General features: G+C 35.2%; 1 protein-coding gene across 1 annotated transcript in view; it reads left to right on the top strand.

The window, feature by feature from the left end:
• Positions 1 to 26338, top strand: part of MMP16 (matrix metallopeptidase 16) — a 292524-nt gene that overhangs the window by 183858 nt on the left and 82328 nt on the right. The window lies entirely within an intron of this gene.

Raw genomic sequence — 26338 nt, 5'->3', positions numbered from 1 at the left:
CATAACAATAGCCATGATATAGTGGTACAAATGATAATTAAAAAACAATGATACTAGTATGTTCTAGTTGTTAAGAGCTTTTAGGTACCATGAACGAATTTTCATTTAGTCCTCGCTGCAACTCTGTTATGTAGATTCTGCTCTTGTCCCAAGATTACAGATAGGGAAAGTGAAATACAAAGGGTTAAGTAGTGTGTCCAATGTAATAGTTTATAGGTGGGGATCCAGGTCAGTTACCCATGTAGGGTAACTCCACAGCATGCACATTTAAGCACCTAAAGCCCCCCACCTGAATGTAACTCTATTTTCCCTAATTTTTTCACCTTGACCAATTTGAATAGAGAAGTTTATTTCACCTGTTTACATATTTTGTTACTTGATTGGCACATACTTATTTACTGACTGACACATACATTTGTATGTATTACTCACTCGTATGTGTTTTGTGAATGTTCACTAGCTATTTCTCACCTTTGTTCCTATTGGGCTATACTACTAAACTATTTTCATTAATTTGTTAGAGGACTTTAAATAGCAAGGATATTGATTGTTTATCTCATCTTCTCCCACTTGCTCATTTTCAGGAAGTAGGAGAGTGCAAAACTGCCCTCTTTCATGAGGAAGAATAAGGAGGCTTACCACCTCTATTTGGCTTGCTGATGGGGAACATTCTTCCCTTATTTGGGTACCTGGTTGACAGTCATATGTTATTTCACTATTGTTGTACTACATTTTTTCTGTTGCATCGCAGATATTTTATTGATAACTTGGATGAGGCCAGTGTCAATATTTGATCTCAGTGATATTTTAACTTGGATAACTTTTCAAATGGTACGTCCTTTTATCTTTTTGGAGTTTTAAAACTCTGGCTCTTATAATATGCAGTGTATATTTCTTCAAGCATAGAATGTGATTTAGCAGACAGTACTTTTCCATTTTCTTTTCTTAAATTTTTGATGTGAAATAATTGCTTTTCTGAGTTCTTATAGGCAGCAGTGCTTTCTAGTCAAAATGTTATGAAATGTGCTCAGTAAGGTTATTAAGACTTTTGCAAAATATATAAAAACACTATGAAGAACTTTGTTATATATTTAGAATCTTAAAAAAAAAAACTAATTCAGTAGAATTGTATTCATGTCAACAGTGGAAACCAGATTAATTTTATCTTTCCATTTTCCATAATTGGATAAATTATAATTTGAGTTTAAGGCATATGTAGCTGTTGTGATGCTTTTAAAGTATGTCCACAAACTCCTTGACATTTGGTCCTTTGAAACATGAAGCTTAATTCTTCTCTCAATGAATATGCGCCATTTAGTGAATCACTTCTTAAGAATAGAATGCGGTGAAAGCGATACTATTTACCTTCTAAGTCTAGGTCATAAAAAGGGTACAACTTCTGCTTGGAGCTATTAAGACACCTCCCTCCCTTTCTCTCTCTCTCTTTCCCTCTACACACTTCCCTCTCTTTCCCTTATTCTTTCTCAAGACATTTGCCTGAAGAGCCCACTCACCATTTTTATAGAAACCCAGGCCATATGGAGAGACACAGGTGGAAGTGGACCTCTACTAGTAACCGGCACCAATTTCCACGTTATGTGAGTGAGCCATTTCAAAAATGGACCGTCCAGTCTCAGCCAGCTTTTTAGGATGATACAGATCTAGCATACATGTAATTGCAACCTCATGAGAGTCACGAGGGCACAACTCCCCAGCCAAGCTTCTTAGAAATTTCTGGTCCACAAATTCCGTGAGAGACAATGAATGATTATTGTTGTTTAAATGCACTCCATTTTGTGGAGATCAGTGATACAGCACAAAATGAATAACACAACTTTATACCGAGGCAAAGAAGGACATTTATGAAATTACCTAGAAAATTCAAAACAAAATCACAGCAATATTTTGTAGATAATAAATATAGGAAAAGTGGGGGAAATGAATACAATTTACTAATGGAAATATGGCCAGAGTTTCTAATGGTCTTAACCTTACTTCTGTTCATTCATGAACATGTAAAACAGCATAATGCTATTAACTTTGATTCTTTTGCTTACATCAGAAAATAAAGAACAGGGGTAGAGAAATGACCATGTTTCCTGCTTTTCCCTATTTTTTAAAAGGAAAGTCAATAATTGTGTAGATAAAGAATGGAAAAGATGCTCAAATACACAAAGATGAATCTTTTTTTTTTTTTGCCCCCCCAAAGAAGGATTTGGGTCTTAGACCAAAGTTTATGTAATACACATGTGTGAAATACTGTGAGTTTAAATAGGATAACCTATAGGGAAGATGTAGAATATGTAGAAACTGTTACACATTTGACAAGAGAATGCTTAATAATAGGGTACTGAGAATAAGTTCTCAGGCCCATGATTTCACAAATTACTTAAAGATGAGAATGCACTGAGAAGCACTTGACTTTTTAAAAACCCTAAACACAATCAAGAAAAATGCTGAGGTAGTCTGAAAAGCTAAAAGGGAACTCACAGAAATATGATTGGGCATAAAATTGGAAGATGTGCTTATTATGAGAATGTGTAGGAATTTATCTGTAGAAAAATAATTCAAATGAGATGTACAAAATGTCAGAATGTAACAATCAGCTATAAGTGAAGAACTTATTATTTGGTGCCAAAAAAGCTTAGAGATAATTTAGGGGGAATTTTTTTTTTTATGTCCAAAAAAGTATGCTTAGAATTTAAATTATCAGAAGCATTTGAAAATATCTTTATTGCTCACTGGCAGAGTCAAAAGGGTAGTTGAGTGTACCTTAAAAACCTAAACAACAGAGCCTATGACAGAGCTTATGGCAGAAGGATGGTCCCACTGAGCTTAAATAAATAAATAAATAAATAAATAAATAAATAAATAAATAAAATTGTGTGTATGTGTGTGTGTGTGTGTTTAAAGATATCAAAGAGCTATTAGGAAATCCAGGACTTGAAATGTGAAGATCCATGGGGTGAGGGGGAGCCAAAAAAAGAAAGGTGAACCTATATATTTGGTGATCTTGAGGCATTTTGCAGATTATGGTTGGAGCTTCAGGTAAAGTTGCTATTATGATACAGAGAAGCCAGAAGAACTTCCAAGAATAATGAAGATAGAGAGACCAAAAAAAAAAAAAAAAAATTAGAGTTGGAGGCCATGAAGAAAGCCAGAATTGAGGGACCAAGATTCCTAAGAGAAGGGAAGCCCTGAGAGAGAAGCCTCACTACTTTGTTGTGCCCTTCAGCCTTTTGCCAAATGTGTAAACTGCACTGGATGAAAGATCCAGAGACAAGCAAACCACTGAAGCACCAAGCAGAGCTTTAAGTTGATTCTTGGTGGCAAAGATACAAAAATTAGAGTATAAGACCTGTCAAGAATGAGGGACTCTGGTAAACATCACACCTCCCGTTGGGACGTGTAGGGAGCTGCACCTCAGGAGCAAGATCTTAAAGGGAGTATAAATCAGACTCCACTTAGTGTCTGAAAGATTTCAAGAGATATGCCCTCATTTGCAGGTACCCACCAGAGAACATGATGAATATTCTGTGGGTGAAAATATCATCATCTAGAACCTCCTGATTTCTTAGACACAATGCTTGGCACTCAGTAAAAATATGATGAGGCAACCCAAAGAACTGGACACAGAGATATACGTGCACATGTGCATGTATGTACACGTGATCCAAATATTGGAATTATCATTCACAGACTTTTACAGTGATGAATATGTCTAAGAAATAGCAGAAGACGGAGAGGGATTTCAGCAGTTAATTGGAATCATTACAAAGGATCAAAAAGAAATATTTGAACTAAATAACTGAAATTAAGAACTTAATAAATGTATTCAATGGAAGAGCAGGCAAGTAGAGATGATGTGTTAATTGGAAGATAGATCAATATCCAGCTGAAGCATAGAGAAATCAAGAGTAATTTTTTAAGAGAGAACAAATCAGATATACAAATACTTCACACTGGAAAAGATTGAACGTGGCGAAATTCAGATCCCAGAAAGGGAGAAAATAGAACAACAGCAATATTTAAAGAGAAAATGGCAGGAAAGTTTCCAAAACAAATAAAAAAATATCCCACCACAGGTTAAAGAATTTTTGGAACCTCAATATGATTAAGCACAAAGAAAATTACTCAAAGACACATCATGATAAAACTACTAAAATCACAGGAGAAAATCTTAAAAGCAGTTAGAGGGTCAAAAAGGGGAGGAAGGCAAATTTCCTTAAGAGAAAAACAATAGTACTGACTTTTGGCTTCTCAGCATTAACATGAAAGTCAAAAGATAAAAGAATGATATCCTTTTTTTAATGTGTATAAAGAAGATAACAGCTAACCTACAACTCTGTTCCTGCAAAAATATCTTTCAAAAATGAACACAAAATAAATTTCCACTCAAAGAAAACCCAAATTAACTTGTTGGTAACAGAGCCACAGTAGAATAAATCCTAAAGGATTTCAGGCAGATGGTAATGCAAAGGTCCAAGAACAGCCCTGAAGTAGGAAAATACCCAATGGAGGACTTAAATCACCAGGTATGAAGAATGTTAGTAAAAGCTGCCGTAATAACTGGAGTGCTATAATGCCATAAGGATAGATAAGAGGACTTTATTACTGAAACAGCATAGATTCCAGGAATATATCCTCACATGTATAATCCATTGTTTAATGACAGTCATTATATAATAGTATAATAAGGAAAAGACGGCCTTTTGACAAATAGTTCTAATTTGACTCGATATTCATATAGATGCAAAAAGTTGAACACTGACAGCCAACTTCACACCGTACATTTTAATGGGAAAGGTAGAACTAGTAAGTTTATAAGTCTGTTATAGGAGTGTATCTCCAGAAGTATGTATAGGTATCTATAGAATTAAGTATGTATAGAAGTGTGAATAGGAATTTTTTTAAACAAGACACATTAAAAAAGCATTGACCATGAATTAGACTTCATCATAATCAGGACCATTTGTTCCTTTAAAAAAAAAAAAAAGGCATCATTAAGAGTATGGGTGGCGCCTGGGTGGCTCAGTGGGATAAAGCCTCTGCCTTCAGCTCAGGTCATGATCTCAGGGTCGTGGGATCGAGCCCTGCATTGGGCTCTCTGCTCAGCAGAGAGCCTGCTTCCTCTTCTCTCTCTCTCTCTCTCTCTCTCTCTAACTACTTGTGATCTCTGTCAAATAAATAAATAAAATCTTTGAAAAAAAAAAAGTATGAGAAGACAAGTTATTTACTTAGAGTAGGTATCTGTAACACCTAGATGTAAAGGAACCATATGGAGAATATATTGTTGGAATAGAATTCTTTATAGATTTCTTGAATTTCCTGCAAGCACCAACTACTCATTTTCTCCTGGGCTATCTTCCAAATTTTTAGTAGCCCCAAACTAGAATGACTCCACTGTATATCAACAACATAAGAGATCATCTATGGTATTATTTATTCAGTAGCATACTATACAGTAATGAGAATGAATAATATACAAAACCATGGATTAATCTCATAATAGGTTTACTTTCAAAAAGTGACTCATAGAATATAATATACAGTTTGATTTCCTTAACATAGAGTTCGGAAACATGCAAATTAATCTTGGGTGATAGGAATCTGACAACAGTGACATTGGGGATTTAGTGACCAGGAAGGTGTCACAAGAGATGGATTATAGCAATATTCTATTTCTTGATCTGGGGATAGATTGCATGTTTTTTGTTTCTTATTTTTTGGTTTTTTTAATTTGTGAAGATCAGTTTTGCTAACCATTTAGGATCTGTGAAATTTTATAATATCAATATTTTACATTAATAAAAAAGTTTACTAAAAAAAATTAACGTTACCGAGACTGAGGGAGACATGGGAACCCACACACTATGACAGTGTTCTCTTCTTTACGTCCAAGTTCTGAGAGTGCTTTATATCTCTACTACTTCACTTCTCCCTCATCTTTAAACTTAAGTTCACCTTCCATCTCTCAGGAATGGTCATCACTTCTTAGTTGCCAAGTCCAGATCAACTCTTTCTGGACATCTACTTTTATTTAACATCTGCTTTCTTAAAACTTAGCTCTTTTCAACTTCCCCACCAGGGTACTTTATGTTCTACTGTTTCAGCTACTCCAAGGTACTCTTCTTTATGATTTTTTTCTCCTCCATCCTCTAAATATTAACTGTGGATTTTGTTTTAGTTTTGTTTTTCTTTCTGTACCCTTCCTATGCTTCCTTCATCACTACCATGCTTAAACTACTTATACAATAGAGACTGTAAAAGCATATAGTAAGCCACTTTTTCTTCTGAGTTCCAAACCCAAATTTCACTGCATCATAGGAATCTCAAATGAATATATTCAAAAGTTACCTTATCATGTCCCTCTAGACCTGCTGCAGTCTTAATATTCTCTTTTTTTGTCAGTGTCAGTGTTTGTCACTGTGTTTTATCTTACCTATTGTCCATGTTAACTTGTTCATGATATTATTATCATTTAAACTCCGTTCATGTACGCTTTTCTTTAAACTCTGTTAGGCCATATCATCCTTGCCATCCATGCTGCCTGTGACTTGGTTCAGATTTTCATTGTTTCTCATATATGCATTTTGATTACAGCATAACTGGTCACCCTACCTCCAGTTTTTAAACTTGAAATTTAGTCCCACAACAGTATCCTAATGGAACTGTTCATTTCTCATCTGAGTCTTCACTAGTGTATATAGACTTTTCTCTTAGCACCTGCAACACTTGTAAGATTTTCTTGTACTTATTAACGTATCTATCTAACAATCTTGGACTGAGACAGAGACTTATCTTTTTGGTCTCTGAAGCTACTATGCTAGCAACACCTTAGATGCTAAGCAAACAGTTTTTGAATGAATTGATATCCCTTGATTTTAGCTGTAAGTATTTTTCTGTTTATTTATCAGTCTCCCTTATCAGACTAAGCTAATTGAGAGTCAGGTCTTAATCCAATACTCAATAAGTGTTTGCTTAATGAATAAATGCATGTAGTAGAATTGGGTTTGGCTGAAATAAACTTTGATTAGGGACTTGTAAGAGACTAACAAATCAATAACTAAGCCTTCGAATAGTTTAAAGGAAAAGAATGCATAAAGAATCAGTGGAGTGATTTTGAGATAGTAAATTCATTAGGAGATAGGAAATAGGAAAGAGTTTTGTTGTTGTTGTTGTTGTTGTTGTTGTTGTTGTTGTTGTTTTGATGGAAAAGCTTATTGATGAAAGTTCTATTCAAATACTTTTTCCAGAAATGAACAGTTTAGAGAATAAGAAATCAGATAGATGTCAGTCTTATGGTATTTTAGGCTAGGTCATGAAAATAAGCCTACATATGTCAGTGGCAACAAATTCACATGTTTTTATAGGGTGGGACAGAAAAATAGATTAGCAGGTCACATATATAACCAGGCAATTTGGAAGGAAATAATAAAGGTGAAAATAATAAAGGGCAGTTACAAAGAACATTTGTATTATATCAGCTGCTAGAGGAAAACCAGTATTATTTCTAGAAAGGTATGACCTACTGATTAATTGGGATGTGTTGAGAAGATACGTAAGAAAGTAGTCAGAAGAGATACGTGGGTTAAAAATTATTTAGATTTTCAGAAATCTTTGATGGTGCTTAATCTTAAAGACCATAAAACAGGTGACTGCTATCAAATTATGGTGTAGGTGGACCCACTTTATCAAGAAAAGAAAATTGGTTTAGAAACAGAAGATGAAATGTGTGGAAAACAAGTATTTCACTGCATGAAAATAGTGTTTCTTAGGAATATCTTTTCCACATATATAATTCAAAGAAATTTGAGGACCTTTAAGATGATTTAAACTCTCCTAGATATTGAATATTCAAATATAAAGGAATAAAACCCAAATCTCTTTATTTGTGTGAATGTGAGAACAAAAGATGCTTTTAGTAATCTAGGAGCTATGTGTCTGTAATAGCTTATTGGCCCAAAGGGAACTCTGGAGTCTTTAAAGTGATTGCATGTGTTTAATATTTTGGTGAAAATTGGTAACATATTGTTAGAATTCTCTAATTAGCTGAGTAAGAAGTATATGTTATAAATGATTTTAAATTATATATTTATATGTCCATTTTTCCACAGGTGTTTTACATTTTTATTCAAGAGGGTTTTGCTTTTTTAAGCTTTTGATTCTCAAGAAAAGCTCTGACTTTTCTTTGGTTTTGCATCCATTTTCTATATAACAGAGCAGCGATGCTTAATGATCTGCTTGCTGGTGATAAATTACAATCCACTTTCTTTCATTTTTCACATAGTTGACTTGAAGATGATATCACAAGATGAAGGTCAGCAGGATACAAAATGACAAAAAGTGAACATAATTAACATGTTGGGTGATGATTTGATAGTTGTAATAGGAACTATGATAATTAGAGAAAAATGTAGTGAGATTTTCATATTAACTAATATTTGTCACATTGTTTATTCAAGTTCCAAGTGTTACATTTAATTCTGCATCATTATCTTCAGCTCTACTTTCTTTTGCCCAAAAATTTGGCTACTGAACCTTAAGAGTCACCAATCTGAAAATATAACTGCATGATCTCCTTGCCAAAGATTTAGAGGGAGGACTCTAGATTGCTCATTATTATAACATGTGGGGACTGTGACTACCATGGCAGAACAAAATGGGAAGTATATTCTTTGTAAATCAACAAATATCATCACTCATCCTGTAAAGTTCAGTTTCACTACCACTAGTTCCTTTTTATCTTTTACTTCCTGATTCTCCAGCCTGTTTAGAAGAAAGTTAGTGAAGAGAGCTCATGTAAATTCCCAGTGTGCAGATAAAGACAAAGAAGCCTCTGTATTTCTTCATGCTTCTTGGGAGAACAATTCTGAACATAAACATTTCATTTCAGAATTTGGCAAGTTGGATCTGCTCTCTATCTGTTTAAGAATTATATTGAAAAGTAACGGGTTTTGAAGGCTGTAATTTTCCCCTAAAACCAATTTATTAAAGTTAACAAAGTTAACAGCAGGATAATTCTTATTTACTTTATGCTTAAGCAACATGAATTCCCAAAACAGTGTATGAAATAAAACTCGTCATAATTTAGATCATTTATCACTGTTATTGTAGAAAATAAAGAAGGTACAGTGTTAAAGGGGAGAGAAGTTGCTGACTTTGAAGACAAACAGACCTGAAATTTGAATTCTGGTTCTGACAGTTACCAGTAATATTCTTTATTATTTATTTAACATCCTAGCTATCCAGTTTCCTGATATGGAAAATGCAGATGGAAAATCCTCCCTTGCTTAGTTACTGTAACAAGAGCAGACACCCAGCACAATATCTGAAAATGGTAGCAAAATGGTAACAGCCACTATTATTACTGATGCTGGGGTAGCCAGCCTCCAAGATGGCTGCCAGTGATCTACTTTTTGGCCATCAAACCTTTGTATAATCCCCTACCCCTGTACAGCTATGAGAGCTGGATGTGTTTCACATCTAATGAACAGGAAATAGAGGAAGTGATCATAAGTCACTTCCAAGATTAAATTAAAATAACTGCTGATTCTGTCTTAGATACTCCATCTGTCTGTCTCATCGGTCACAGTAGAGGAAGCCAGAGAGCATATCATGGGGACACTTAGGCAACATATGAAAAGACAATGTGATGAAAACCATGTCATTATCCAACAGCTAGCAGGGCCCAAGGCATAGCCATAATTACTTGATTCAGCTTTGAAGCAGAGTTGTTCCGGTCAAGATGTGACAGCCCAGCCAATAGCTTTCCTACAGCCTCATGAAAAATCTTGAACGGTCAAACCACTCTACAATTCCTGACCCACAGGAATTGTGAGATAATTAATGACTTGTTTTAAACTGCTCATTTGTTATGTAGCAATGAATAAAACCATGTTATCATTATAGAAGTAATTTGCAAAGACCAAAAAAATCATATTTTAAGGATTTTTTTCCAAGGTTTTTCAATTATTAAAACTTCTGTATACATATAAAATATACATACAAAATACTCATTAATTTCCACTTTTGTACAGAAGATACATTAATAATTGTAGTGGAATATACAAAATTTCTGTGTCTCCACAGCTAAAATTAGCTTTTGGTAAATATCACTTTGTTGTTAGGATAACTAAGGAAACAGAGCAGAACAAGGCCAGAGGGAGTAATGAAAATAGGCAAGGTAGTTTCAAAGGGAAATTCTTTTTCTGAAGAAGACCTATCCCTTGCAGCAATAAGTGATGTGATAGAATAAATGGAATCATTCATTTGTAGTTCAGTTTTCATTTCTTAGGATTGACTGTCCAAGGTAGTTTGATCACAATAAAGCAAATACTAAAATTTTAAACAATGAGAGAAAAGTAATTAACGTTTTATACTATTTTTATATGGGGGAAGCATGACAAAAAGTGCGAGAGGTAAAAATACAGTAAGGAGGTATGTTAAGAAATGAACTATGTATTGACAAACTGGCAGATGGGTTGCATAGGAAAGGTCATACCAGATTATGGAGGGTAGTATTTAATGGCTTAATTGAACTGTAATTAGCAAGAAACAACTTTACTATTTTGAGCAATGGAGTAATGTGATAATAAAGTTGTTTTGTTAATACCTCTTCATATGGCATAGCATGGTAGGTGTTCTCTAGAAGAGTATTGTTAAGTTCCTCAAAGACTTCTATATCTCCTCTGAATGGCATCTGTCACTGGTTGGGCATGCAGTGGGCAATAAATTCTTACTGCTTGTTATTAAAATTCATGGAAACAGTTCAGACATTACAGGGAATGATACTCTTTTTGGTGTTAGCATTGTTTCTCTTCTCTTTCTTTTGTGTCATATGGTTATGTTAATGTCTTTTATGTTGATTTCAGTGATGAAGTTTATTTAAGACAAGTTAGTGTATGTGGTGGGATTGGGGGTAGTAAATTAATTGAGAGTCCTGTTCAGCAGGAAGTATTCTGGGTTCAAGCAGACCTGGGTACAAACTTACCTGTGCCTTTTAAGTTATTTACTGCGAAGCTTTGTTTCTTCCACTATTATTTGGGAGTTACGGTACCTACCTCAAAGGGTGTTGTGAGGATTAAATTTCTGGGCCCTTGTGACTATTCCATGGATGTCAGTTTTCATTCTCCTTTAGTAAATGAGGAAACTACTCCCTGGTTAATTAGGCGTTTTGCAATTAAAAGATAATTAGAAGGAAAAGAAATTTCAAAATCAGGAATTACATGCCCAGCTTCCTTTTAAAGTCCGTATTTCTAATACATTGTTAAGTTTTCTGTCTGCTGGAAGAAATTTCCAAGACTGCATTGAAATTTTATGAATTTATTTTTGTAGAATTTGTGAAAATCATGAAACATAGATGCTTTGTTCATTTCTTTACCTGTAACACACACTTACACACACACGTCAAGACATTTAGGTTATGGTTTCCTTCCAAGTCATGTATCCTGGGCAGGGGTGGGGGGGTACAGTCTCATTCTTCGAACATTTGAAATTCATAAATACATTGCCAAAGACTGTTCTCCCAGTTTCTAAGCTAAAACTCTGGCCTTTCCAGTATTTGTTTACTAAATAAAATGAAACAAGCTGTTCTGCTACACCTATGGTGAAATGGTTAAAATGAGACTTACAGAATATGTTGAATAAATCACAGCCAGAGGAAACCATTTCTTTTATTAGAAAAAAAAAAGGGGGGGGAAAATGTCCTTTCATTTTTGTCTTCATTTTCATTCTCTATTTCACCTCTCTAAAAGCAAACTTAAAGATCAGTAGGTAGGAAGACACTTAGGTGACATTACATCCTTTTTGAAAGATCCAGTAATATTTTTCTTCAAAATTTGCTGTGAGAACATCAAGCCAAACATGAATCTTCTGATTTTGTTCGTATGTGCCATATAGATGTATATTAAGTCCACTATTTGACTTAAATATTTTTGATGAGCCATTTTACTTCACACTTATTGTTGACTGAACAAATAATTATCAAATTTGTGATTCTTTGTTTTAATTCTTACTTCATACGTGAAGGATAAATTATTGCCTAGTTAAAATTATACATTTATTTTATCACTTCAGAACACAAATGTGAGCTCAGATCACTGTTCTAAAAAGAGAACTGCAGAAAGTCAAATTTACTATTTCTCATTCGCATCAATAGCTGTAAATAGTTATAAATTCTTATGTTTCATATATTATGTATTTCAAATATATTATTTTTATATGAATTCATATTTTATATATGTATTATATATAATATGTGATACGTGTGTTTAAATATATATGTACATATACATATATATTTTGGTCTGGTTTCACTATTTATTATTCTATGAATAAAGAAAGGCTGGGAAGAGTAAGAAGGGAAAACTGCTTTAGAAAAAAGCAAAAAAAGTGAAAAGTTTCCTTTTAAAAATTAATATTTAAAAAATCATTTTGTTGAGGAAAAACAGGTTCTTGTAGGGAAATGCTTCATTTAGGGAAAGAAGAGAAAACATCAGGAGTTCTGAATGAGTCATTAAGTTACTATGGCTTCTTTACTGTATTTGCTGGTGTTTGATTTATATATAAATGTTTTAAAAAACACATTTGTTTATAATCTGTCAATAAATCTCTATACAAATATTTGGGTATAGAGGATTGTTTTTATATATATTTGCTTTTGCTTCTATTCCCCCCTGAAACAAGAAGATTATCCATACCTAAATGACTACGTCTGTAATAGCAGAAAAATGAATTGCAGGTGGAAATGAACTAAATAAAGCAAAATTCGTAAAACAACTAAAATTTTATCCTCCTTCCAAATTTTAAATTTTGTAATTTTTAATCTTCTCCTCTCTCTCAGAAAACAAGCAGTTGTACTTGAATTCAGTCCCTTCTACCCCTGTAAACATATCCAGGTGCGAAGAAACATGTTGTGTGGCATTACTCTTGGGGCAATACACACCCACTCAGTACACAATCTATTCAGAACTTTCTGTAGCACCCTTTCACTTCCTTTCCTGTTAATTCCTCTTGCTACCTAATTTCCTTTGTACACCCCTTCTGTGGTCGACTGTATTCCAGACCTCAAGAGCTGATCATTTTAACCTGTTGTTAGTTTTTGTTTTCCTTCAGGAAGTGAACCAGGTAACTACCAGGTCTGCCCAGGTGCCCAAATGAGCCCCACCCTCATGCCAACTCCCTTAGGCCTCTTCTTTGCCCATCCTAAAACAAAACAAAACACTGCCCCAACATTTTCCTGGAGACATAGGCTCATGATTGGCTTTAGAAAGTACAAGAAGGTTCTCCAAGGAAAAAAGCAAAAGAAAAACACCAGAAAGTTTTTGGTGCCCAAACCTTTAGTCTGAAAAAGCAAGTAGGTATTAATTATTTTGCAAATTATTCTTCTCGTATGTAAGGATATATTGGATTCCAGCTTTATGAGGGTTTTGATAGATAGGCTGATAGGAAACCGGCATTTCTCACTGCATGTGCAGAAAGACTGACCTTGAGCTTGCAGCTGTGTATGCTATTTAGAGACCTTGCCTTTTCCGATTCTGCCTCTTTGCATCATAGTAAGCCCAAAGCTCTTACTCAAAAAGAGCTAACCTATCTCATTATTGTGAGCCAGCCCTTGTGTATTAGCTCTTCTGAATATCAGTGGGTGTTACAGTAAGCCTTTCAAGCACCTCTGTCATAGTATAAACTCATGTCAGTAAAGAAATTCTTGAAGCCAAGTGCATATAGGAATTACAGTCTAGATATGCTGCTACAAGCGAATACGTGAGACCTTATTTTTTTTTTTTACCATTTCTTGCTAATTGGTCTTCATCCAGCACAAAAATTACAACAAAAATCTAATGTCAGATGAAAACAATTATATACATGAACATTTATATTTATATAAAGGTGTTATATGGACATATTTATATGTTGTGAAATATTTATATAAAGGTCTTAAATGGACAGCTTTTGAGATCATAACAATTTAGTATACTTTGAAAATGAGAATCAGAATCTAGGTTCAACTTTGCTCTCTTTAACAGTAATGATAGTAAAATATGAGGTAGTTTTTACATGGATTTGGGTGTTCAAGGGGTTATGATGAACTTGAACTTCATAATGGGAAATAGGATAACTCAAAGAACTATTTCAAATCTTTCTACCACCCAAGTATTTTCTTTTCCTGTTTCAGGGACTCTTGTCTTCTCTTCCCTTAGTCACTGCCTATGTTGAGGTTTTCCTCATCTAATTATCTTGACTGTTGAAGTAGTCTTCTACCTGCTCTCTTAGCTTTCAGTCACATCCCACGGCAATTATACCCTCATACTGATGCCAAATTACCTTAGGCGATATTGGCTTGGTATTAACTTTTCATAGTACTGGATTGCCTCCTTCGTAATGATCAAACTCTTAAAGCTAGCATCCAAAACTTCCACAAACTTGATCTTAACATATTTTCCAACCTCGTCATTCACATACATTTGTGTCAAGAGTGTGTCTAACCAGTTGGTGCATGGGTTCTGGTGCTGATATTTTTAAATTCCCGCTTTGATACTTAATAGGTTTCTGACTGAATAAGCCAATGTGAAATGAAGAATTAAGTCTTTAATTCAAAAGCTGATAGGTCTGTTGATGATAGAAATAGAAGTAATAGTAGTTTCTCACTAGCACTCTCTTAGTGTTAAACTCTGTCTTAGGTATTGTGCGGAGTATTTTATATATATGATGATATTTAACCCACCAATAACCCCATAAGTAGGTGATGTTAGACTGACTCTACAAATAAAGAAATCTGATCACAGGGAGGTTAGTAATTTATTAAATTTTATACACACAGTGGCTGAGTTAGAATTTTCTACCTGTTTTGCCTTAAAGGATATAAGTAGAGTAAAACTAACTTCAAAATCACACACAATAATGTGCAAATGCACTCATTTTTCTTGGGAAAATTTGCATAGTTACTCGGGTTCTCTGAGGAGCTTCTGAGCCCAAAAAAAACCCAGAATCTCTGAACTAAACTCATAGTTTCTTAATTAAGAACAAAGTATTTGGGCAATTTAACTTTAGAGACCTCGGTACTTGATATTGTCTGGCACACAGCAGAAAAATCAATTACATGTTAGGATGAATTGTTTATCAATAGTTCAGTTATTCCATCAATAGTTCCTTGCACACAATAAATAATTTGTAATTTTTTAAGGAATATATGTCACACAGTGGCTGGTCTGGAAACTGTAGCACGTAATACTAGGATTGCTACACCAGGCGTACTGAGAACAATGACTGGGTAAACAGTACTTAACCGTTCGCATACAGTAAAAGGGCATATAATTCAAATCAGCTGCTGGAAAGTGGCATTGCAATTTATTATATGATTACTTTTGTTTAAACAGTCACTAAAATTGATCTCTTTTATACTAGCACAGAGAGAGGGGAGTAGGCCTCCAGAATCATTCTGACCTTCAAATTGAGCCACCCAGGGGAAAAGTATGGCACAGATAAACCACACATGAATAAATTACATGGGACATAACTGAAAATGTTCTTAGACTCCTAACTAGTCTTAACAGGAGAGGGGAAAAAAATTTCTTGTTAATATCATGGTGCAATTAGCCACATCCAATTTTTTTTGTTTTGTTTTGTTTAGCAAGACTTTTCTGAATTTAATAAAGATATGTCTAATTCACCAAACCAAATTATAGCCTAAAGGAATAAAACTTGTACTTTGGCTTTGATAATTCAGATATCTTCCTAGGGTGTCCACTTCATCTGGCTTGCATAGGCCTGAGTTGTTTTAATTATATCGGTTTATTCTAAAGTGCTTATTAAATTAAAAACTGTAAATGTTTGGTAGTAGTCTATCTTTGAAAATACATTTACTGATTTTTGAAAGATCTATTAGATGGCCATTTGTTTCCCTTATATATAAGGGCCTGTTTTTTTGTTTTTTTGTTTTGTTTTGTTTTTCTCCCTTATATATTAAGTGCATGCCTTAATACTGTGCACTAGCAGTGTGTTTTAAAGCTAACTAGCACATCCAAACAGGCAACTCCATAGCAAACCCTTCTAAACTGCTAAAGAAATGTTTTGAAATAAGATTTTAAAATTCAAAGTACATATAGCAGTAGTACTATTTCCTTCTCTCTTGAAAATATTTTCTTTACTCCAAGGCTTTAAGACTTAACTAAAAATTGGACTGAAAATGACTGAAACTTTTGAACAGCCAGGGTTGTACTAAGGACATACATTTTATTTTATTTTAGGAAATACATTTTAAAATATTAAGTTTCATGTGACTTCAGTGGAGAAAAGAAATAGTAGCTATTGCTTCAGACTCCCGAAAAGAGGTCTTATGCAGAAGCTGTCCTCTGGAGAACAATCTGAAGCCTTGAGGAGATGTTTAGAGTGGAGGAAAAGAGAAATTCGTTTCCTCAGCACATTCAGTTTGGGCTTGTGGGCCAAGACCATATGGAAGGCTTAAATCCATTCTTGCCAATTACTAGTTAACTCTGGCCATCACAGTCTGTGGAGGTCTTCATTTCCTAATCTGTAAAATGGTGATAATCAGAAAACTTAGCTACTGTGGTGAAACACAGATAGGGGATGTCTGATACTTCTTGTTGTTGCTTTTAGAACACTCTATAAAAATGTTTTGTTTCCTTTAGTTCTTTTAGTCTTAGGGATCATTGATAGTACCGTGTACAACAAAACAGTTTGAAGTATATGTGAGAGTAAATTAGATTTGTCATTAAATAACTCGGTAAAATTGATCTGACACATACAAGTGCCATTTGTAACTGAAACTTTATTGCATTATATTTGCCCATATCTGATGAACAACTAATTAATGGCTGCAATATTAAGCTTTTTCCTGGTCAAACCATGTCTGACTTGATGGGATCATTCTGAAGTTTGAGGCCCTTGAGGAGGAGCCAATCTAGGGGAAGTGTGGAGGACAGGACCTGGAGGCAGGGAGAAGGCAAGAGAAGGGCGCCAAGCCTTTGAGGAACTGGAGACTTGATGGATGAGTAAAAGTGGCAGAAAGAGATGTGAGCAAATCTGCCCCAAATCAGCTTCTGTCAGCTTCTATCTTGCAGAGCACAGCTGTGATCTCCCTCCTGTCTGGAGCTGGGCAGCCAGGATGTAAAATACAGCCCAGCTCTCCTCGTAGGGGCTGCCTGGCCAAACAAGTTCCACTGCCTCTGAGAGCATTAGTGGAAAAGGACAGCAAGCAAGTACCGGTCATGAAGTTTCAATGACAAGTCCAGTGACATAATTCTGATTCATAATAGATGCTCAATAAAAACTAGTTCAGTCTTGTTCTTTTTTTACCCTATCAGAGTTTTCTGGCTATCTGGCAGGGAGCACAGGTTTTGCCTGCCACCAAGGGAGTGACCCTCTCTTCAGCGGTGTATAAAAAGAAAGTAGTATTTAGTGTAAGTGCAATCAAGGTATCAAGCTTTACACATTTGAGAGAACATCTGAGGGGCACCTGGGTGACTCAGTCTATTTAGCATCTGCCTTTGGCTCAGGTCATGATCCCCAGGGTCCTGGGATTGAGCCCTTCATCGCATTGGAACTTCCTGTTCAGCAGGGAGTCTGCTTCTCCCTCTGCCTCTTCCTACCCCCAACTATCCCCCTACCATCCCCCCCTTGTGCTTTTTTTGTTTACTCTCATGCTCTCTCAAATAAATAAAATCTTAAAAAAAAAAAAAAAAAAGATAAAAAGAAAAAGGAAAAACATCTGAGGCAGAGAAATAACTGATATTTCCATCTCTGGAAATTTTCAGTCGCAGACTTTCTCTCAGACTTAGGGTTATTGCCAAACTTTTTGGTTTCTGTGGAGAAACCAAAAATAGCTGGACTGAACAATATTTAATGCCCATCTTCATCTCAAGATTATTGTAGAATTATCTATCTGTAGATGTTTTAGAGTAGCCTCCTTTTCTACTCAGTTCTTTTTTTTTTTTTTTTTTTTTAAGTTTTTCTTCCCTATCTCCTAATCCTAATCAAATGGAGAAAAGGGAGCGTGCTAAACCATCCTGTATTGTGTATTATCTATTGCTGCATAAAAAATCACCCCAAAACTTAACAACTTCAAACAACAAACATTTACTGTCTCACACAGTTCTGAATGTCAGGAATCCAGGAGCAGCTTAGCTGGGTGATTTTGGTCCAAGGTTGTCATGAGTGTGCAGTGAAATAATTGGGTAGGGCTACAGTTACCTGAATGGACTAGAAAATCTACTTCCCAGCTCACTCCTGTGACTGTTGACAGGAAGCCTCAGCTCTTCTCCACATGGCTGTTTACACGACATGGCAGCTGGCTTTTCCAGAGTGAGTAATAAGAGAATCAGAGAGAGAGGGAGAGAGAGAGAGAACACCAAGGTGGACATCATGGTGTAATTTATAACCTACTATTAGAAGTCCAGTACCGTCAGCTCTACCATATTCTGCTACAGCGAGCTGATACAGACTGGGAGTATATACCAGGAGGTGGGTATTATGGGACCTTCTTAGGGACTGAGTACGTATATCCTTTTAGTTTCTCAACTGGCAAAACATGCTGAATGGAGAGGGTGGAAGGATTGAGGTTTAAGATGGTTCATCTCCTCTATTTATCAGGCCCTGGGGAAATTTATACTAATCAAAGATTAGATGATGATTTCTGAATGTTATTTCTACACATGGATTTAAATTTTAGGTTTAAATGTTTAAACATTTAAAAATTATGAATCTACTTAAATTTGTTCTGTCAGTCATTTAACTTACAAATAAATATTAAGAGCTTCTATGTGTCAGAAGCTATCAGGGCAATTTTGTATGTGTTATGATCCAGTTATGTTTAGACAAAGCCACGGAAACAGAGACAGTGGAATCAAATTTACCCAGGGAGCTGGAGAAGGCTTCACAGAGGAGGTCATTTTGAGTTATGTTTTAAAGGATTAATGAGATTTTGCAAGACTCACTAAGAGACAAGCAAGAAGATATAAGAAAAAAAAATTCTGAGTTTCAAAAGACAATGTAGGGAACCATACCAACTTTATAAAGCTAGAAGTTATTTAAACATACATGTTTGATAAAAATATCAAAATAGAAACAAGGTAATGAGAAATGAAAAACTCAAGTTAGTGATTACCCACAGAGGGAATGGGACAGCCAAAGTTATGAAATAAGAGAGAAACTAGGGAGAGACTCAATGGTGCTCATGATATTCTAGTGTTTGCTTGGGTCGGTAGGATTATAAATGTTAGAAATATTTATAACAGTTCTTTATGTATGAATTATTATATAGTCATTTTTAACATTCAGGATATGTCGTCAGCAGAGGGAATAGCATATGAAAATGCATGGGGAATGAAACAGCTTGGAATAAAATATAAAGACATAATTATGACAAGGAAATTATAAATAATGCATTATCTTTCGTAATATACAGTTCAGTATTCTGAAATTGTATTGGAATATACAAAGGAAAGAAGATTAGCAATACAATTGAAAGCAACAAACTCAAAACTCTAAATCTTACAAAAGGAGCAAGTACTATTTCTGTATTGAGAATCAGGAGGCTGATTTATCCTTTGTTGCCAGCATGGTGATAAGATCAAGGCATACGACAATTAAGAATCTCAAATAATGTGAATTAATGATAAGTTACAGAAGCAGTTATTATTTTCATCATTAGGAAAGAGGTCTGGTGCATTTTAATTGTCTAAACCTCATCATATGCCAACAACTTTTGTTCCTAGTGGAATTCAAATCACAGGGTGGTACTTTATTTAACAACTTACCCTTTTAAACTATTGTGAAGCTGCAAGTAAGGTTTAATTATATTATTGCCAATCATCTGAAGAATGGTAATTACTTGGAGCTCTTGGCCAGCTTTTCTGATTAAAAGTGCTATGGCGTACTGAACAGGTCATAGGTTCACATCCTGATCCTATTAATTTTCTTCTTCCTTAGACAAGGAGTGACTCCACCCTTGGAAATGGTGCCTAAGAAAAATTTGATTGATCTGAAGAGAACAGATACATGAAATGAAATAACTTCTGCTGCTGTTACTACTTTGTTTTCCTTTTTGGTTTTTTGTATTTCTCTCGCTAAGGAAAGAAAAAAGAAAAGAAAGAAATTGTGACTAAAAGACTATTTCCCTGTGAGAGATTTGAAGTGCTTTTAATAATTCAACAAAGTTAGCAGGGTTGATGTGTGACAAAAAGCAATATTTATCTGCCAGAGAGTGAGAGGATGAGTTCCTACATAATTATTCTGGAACAAGGTTCAGGGTACTTTATTCTGGGGAAGGGGACGTGCTCTACAAGGAGGAATGTTGTAATGGATTTTTTTTTTTCCTTTTGAAGAATAAAAACAAAACATAATCCCTGTAAGGCTACATTGGGACTTTCTGGCTAAGAAATTGTATCCATTTTGCCACAAGATGGCCAAGAGTGTCTAAAGGTATTTTCTGAATCAGCGCTCTCTTGACGAGCTGAGTTGTCACTGTAGCTATTCCCAGTAAACCAAAGTGCCAACTTCTGTTCTTGGTTCAATTGGCTTGGTTTTTGTTGGTCCTTTGACTGCTTGCTAGATCTTTGTTTTGGCATTAGGTATGCTCCTGGTGAAAAATTTCTTTCATTTTCTGCCCACTGATAATACATTTCAGCCAAACTTTATCCATATTTTCTGGGTGTGGGCGTGGCCACAGGCCAAACATACACCTGTCCTTCTGCCACTTCCATGTCATTTGCAATTGCTAAGTCTCATCAGCATCAGGTGTGTATCTGAACAATGGTGTCTCTGATTTGAACTCACAAATATTCACTGCGAGTTGGTGTTAAATGTGTGGTGTCTAAAAATGCCTGCAGCTCCTTTCCTTCCCCACCCGCTCTCACCTGAGATTACCCTCTCACACACAATCCTTGGAAGTCTTCTTGTTTAACATACTTGCAAACACTCATAATTCCCACATCTCTTCCTAAATAACTGCTTCCTTCTGCTTCCTAGTAACATGCGGACTAGATGGTCTCCAAGAGTCGCGTTTCATTGGTTTTCACTCAAACTGGCATCCTTAAAAAACAATCTCCTGTTTTCAGGAAGCCTGAACTTCTGTGTCTTTTGATTTTCTACCGCCTGACTTTTTTACCATCCATCCCCTCACTTCCTTACTCCCTCCAGTCACTTTTATTCCTTATCCCTAATAGTTAATAAAATCAAGCCTGTTCGGCATTCCCTAGCAATTTTCTCTAGACCCTGTCCTCTTGTCTTCAGCTGTGAGCACGAGTATTTGCTGACATTCATTCAGCAATGATGTTGGGTACTTTAGTTCCATTGTCTGAACTATGTAAGAATAGTGGCCTCCTTGGTCTACTCTTATCCCATTCTCTTTCCATTCTAATTCTTGGCATGATTGTCACAAAACAGATTGGGGGGGGCGGTGAGGGGTAGGTAAAAGGGTATAAACTTTTAGTCAGAAGATGAATAAGGTCTGAGGATCTACTGTATAACCATGGTGATTATAGTTGATAACATTCTTAGATGACTGAAGTTTGGTAAAAGTTAAATGTTCCCACCTAGAAAGAAAAAAAGGAAGTTAAATATGTAAAGTCATATATATATTAATTAACTCAATGCAGAAGAATCCTTTCAAAATATGTACATATAACAAATCACCATGATGTATTCTTGAAATATCTTATAATTTTATTTTTCAGTTCTACCTCAGTAAAGCTAGGGAAATAAAGAAAAAAGTTCTGAGCCACATTTAGATGAAAATAGCATTCTATTCTTTACTATCCAGATTCAAATTAGTCCTCCAGTCCCTGGAAACTGATCCATTCATCCAACTTATTTAAAGATTAGTCATCTACTATGTGCCAGGCAATGTCTTTGAACTGGAGACATAACATAAATGATGCACAATTTCAGTCTTTAAAGAATTCAAAATATGTTGGGAAGATTTACCAAAATAGATGATGACAAAACAGTGCAATTGCTATGATAGGGCGATTCTCAAGGGTCTGTGGGAACCTAAAGCAGAGAGTGTGCTGGAACAACACCTCTTGGGAAAATGACCTCATAAAGAAGGTAACATTTGAGCAGTCACATCAGGTCTGCTTGATGTGCTTCCAGCTTGGGGGCATGGGTGGAGAGGGGGTTCCAGAAAGAAGACAGTTAATGCAGAGATCTAAAGGACAGAACAAGCATATTCTTCTATGACTGGAAAGAGGAAAAAAAAGCGGGGGGGGGATAATGTTGGAAAGGAAGGACAAGGACTTATGTATGAAGGGTTTGGGTTATCTTGATGAGGATGTGAAATTATCTTACAGACATTGGAAAAGAAACAAAAATTGAAGCAAAGACAATTATAGGAAATTATCCTTGCAACCACTGTACATTCTTCCCCTGTATCCTCTTTAATTTCATTCCCTGTCTTAAGTCATGTTCTTAAATTCTTTTAAACATACTCAAGTAATAGTAATCTCTTATATTTGATATATTGGAATCTGAGGTCTAATTTGGTTAGGACCCTTACCTCCATTCCTGTTTATCACCATAGGAAACACAGAAGACACCCCTCTCTCCTGGGACTCTAATTCGCATAGGACTTCTACATTGCTATCTCTCCCTCCATTTCCTTCCCTTCTCTAATTTCTGAAACTGTTTACATTAGAGAAGTTTCAAGTCAGTCATTAGCAAAATCCCCTTAATAATCAACTTATTTTGAAAACGTTCCCTTTAGGTTCTTTTTTGTAACTAACACTGGTCTTTCCATTGCTTATACTTTTTCTCTTTCACTCCTTCCATTTTCTCTTTCATATTCTTTCTACAGCAAGGGCTGGTGTCATGGTATATGTCCCACCTTATTTCTTTTTAATGCTACTTCAAGATTATGGATTCAAGATCCATAAAAACTTAAAGATTTGACTGTGATTTTGTCAAACTGTTCCATCCACTGTCTCTCCTTGCTATTATCATTCACTAATTCTTAAGTCATTTTCATTATTCTTTGATGATTTTATCGACTAGTTCAATCCTACTCTCAACACTATCCTTGTTTTAATTCTCTCTGATCTCAGTGTTAATGTAGATGATTTTGCCGTGTTCTGGGCTCTTAGATATTGAATCTCCTCTCTAATTTCGTATTCCGTCCCAACTCAGAGACTCACTTCCGTGCGTATACCCTTGACATTGCTCTTACAAATCTCAATTTCAGATATCTACTAGGACTATCACTGAATATTTTTCTAGCTCACTCCGGCTAATACTGTGACTAAAAACACAAAAACAAAAACAAAAAAACCTTTGGCCACTTCAGAACTTAAGGGTCATCTTAAATTATCTTATCATCTTAGCTTGTCACAGTCCTCCGTCATCCCATGCTAGTCCTTCCTTACAGGACACAATTACCATGGCAAAGTCAAAAATCACTCCCTTACATATATCCACAGCCCCTTCGTCTTTTCCTCTGTTTTTCACGGTTACCTAAAGATACCAAAAGTCTGGTGAAATCAATACTGACACTTTGATATCTGCATACACACTGCCAAGTAAAGCTGAAGAAGGAAGACAGCGTGCAAAATGAACCCAACCTCACTTTAAATTCATGGTCATGAATATTGCCTGACAATTACAGGATAGATACAATTTCCCTAGTCCACTCTTTACAACTGACCTATTCAAATATTTCATACATTCTTCTCTCTTTTTCCTTTCTATTATTCTCTCAGTTGATGACTCTTCCTGTTTCATTAAGCAAATTCAAGCATTCAGAACTTAACATTCAAAAAAAGGAACTCCTGATTTTGTTACCTACCTCTCACCCCTACCAACGCAAAAAGCAACAAAAACTCTTTCATCCTATGTTTTTCTCCTTCTCAGTGAACGGTAATTTCATTCTTCTGGGTATAGGACCAGAAAATGTTGTGCGGTCTTTGATGTTCTTCTTTGCTCACACCTTGCATCTTGTCCTTTAAGAAACCCTGTGATTCTTCGTTCAAAAAATATCAAGAATGTTACGCTTCTGTATACTGCCATTACTTCCACTTTGGTCCAGGTGACCAGCATTTTTGCCTGAATTATTGCACTCACTTCAGAGACTGAATCATGCTGCTTCCTGTGTCCACTGTACTTGATTCTCGAGAGCAATCACAAGAGTGGTCTTGTTTGAAATGTAAGTCAGATTATGTCCCTCCCCTACTCAAAAACTTAAAATTCCCACCACAGTCAGACTAGAAGCCCAAACCATTACTGTTATTTAAAATTCTATACATGTTTTTGTCTCTCACTTTATCTTTTTTCTGCCTTACTATTTCTCCTTATCATTTTTATTTTACTTTTTCAGTGTTCCAAAATTCATTGTTTATGTACCATATCCAGTGCTCCATGCAACACGTGCCCTCCAAAATACCCACCACTAGGCTCACCGATCCCCCTACCCCCTCCCCTCTAAAACTCTCAGTTTATCACTGTGTAACATTCTGTATTTTCTACTTTTCTATCTTGATTTTTTCCAATACCCTTTAAAATGTAAATGCTGTAAGGGCAGAGATTTTTCGTATGTTTTATTCACTACTATATTGCCAAAGCCTAGATCAATGCCTAACTCAGAGTAGGCATGCAGTAAAAGTAGTGGAATGAATGGATGATTGAATGAATGAGATTGTTTTCACATGGCTACATTATCTAGTCTGTTGTGCAAGCTAATGCTTTAGTAGCTGTGTGATTTACTGTAGCAATTCAAAGGGTCTCTAATCAGATGGAGAAGTTTGAATTTCATCTGCACCTTGCTACATAAATATGCATATTGCACTTAATGTCTCCAAATCTTGTCTTCTCATTTTAAAAATGGACATAATAATAGTAACTGATTCAAGAATAATTGTAAGAATTAAATGAGAAAATGCAGGTAAAATGTTCTAAATGTCCAGGGCAAAGTTAGTAAACTTTTAATAAGTTTACTTTAAAACTTTACTTATTAAACTTTAATAAGTCTAGTTAATATTTTTTAATTAAACCTAATACATATTATTTTTCTTTCTGTGTCTTGACTTGCACATTTAAGTAATTTTATAAGAGGAGAAGATAAGCTCTTTGAGATTGGAAATGTTAACTTCCATTTTTTTTTAAACCCTTCCAATTTGTTTCACACCAGCATTTAATCAGTTATTCTTTGAGAGTCAGGTAGGCCCCTGAAGTGTTTTGAATGGCTCATTTTCAGTATGCTAAGGTCATATGATGAATCAGCCCCACAGTTTCATCCATTTTTCTACAGAAAACTACTCCAGAATAAGAAAAAAATGTTTATTATGTACTTGGCTTTTGTGTAAACAAACAAACAAAACTCTGAAGGGAATTATCTCAGTGCATTATAAAAATGTTTGGAAGAGAGTTTTCCTAAAAATGACACTCAGGAAGTTCACTGAAATCATTTGCAATTCATCTATGCAAAACTTTACATTTTATGTTCAATCATTTTAAACTTTCCACTTAGGAACATAACCCTTAAAAATATAATAGTCCCAACTGTTGGATGCTCACCTAGTTAAACTAAATTTTTAGAATAAACAAATATACATGCAGGACTGGCTCTTTTGCTCATGAATTTAATTATGATGATCCAGAAGGGGGCAACATGTAGGGGTCATCGGTAGGGCTGTGAATGCACAAAGTTTCTCTGAGAGTCTGCACTAAATAAATTTCACTGTGCAAGTTTACCACAGGTGGGAGAGTTTTGTTGTTTTTTTTTTTTCCCATGAGAAACAGCCACTCTAAATATATATACTTTGTTCAGATTGCGTATGAATTGATTAGAATTTGTATTCACAAAGCCAAGACTAGAATCCTAGTTATTATGACTGCCAGCATATAACTTTTATTTTAGATTTCTGTATTCCTATATTCTAGGCTAATATGAAAAGTTAAAATAAACTTGAGTTCTAGTCACACCTCTGTAAATGCAAAGATTTGTTGTTCTTGACAAGACATATCATCTCTATGCCTTAATTTACTCACCTGTGTAGGGATTGTATCCACCCTGTATTTTTTACGGACTTATTGTTCGCATTATGTGTAATGTAAAGATATTCGAAAGAATATTACATGCTTTCCAGTTGGAAGGATATTCAACAGTAATAGTAGCAATCTCTGATGCTGCTACTCTTCTGAAACTTTTAGTCTTCCTTCTTCCATTCAGTTTCTAAATTTCTGTGACTGCATTAACATCACCTCCCCCCACCCAGCCTTTTCAAAAATAGCATATTGGATTTTGCCAGTAGAAAAATCCAATGATAAAATCAGACTGATCTTTGAAATAAAGAGTTCCTCCTATTTTTCTTGGGCGAAATTTTGATAACACCAA

The sequence above is a fragment of the Mustela erminea genome, chromosome 16, assembly GCF_009829155.1.
Source record: "Mustela erminea isolate mMusErm1 chromosome 16, mMusErm1.Pri, whole genome shotgun sequence".
Classification (NCBI taxonomy): domain Eukaryota; kingdom Metazoa; phylum Chordata; class Mammalia; order Carnivora; family Mustelidae; genus Mustela; species Mustela erminea.
Note: the sequence above shows the minus strand (reverse complement) of the source record. Positions and strands in the feature narration are given on the sequence as shown.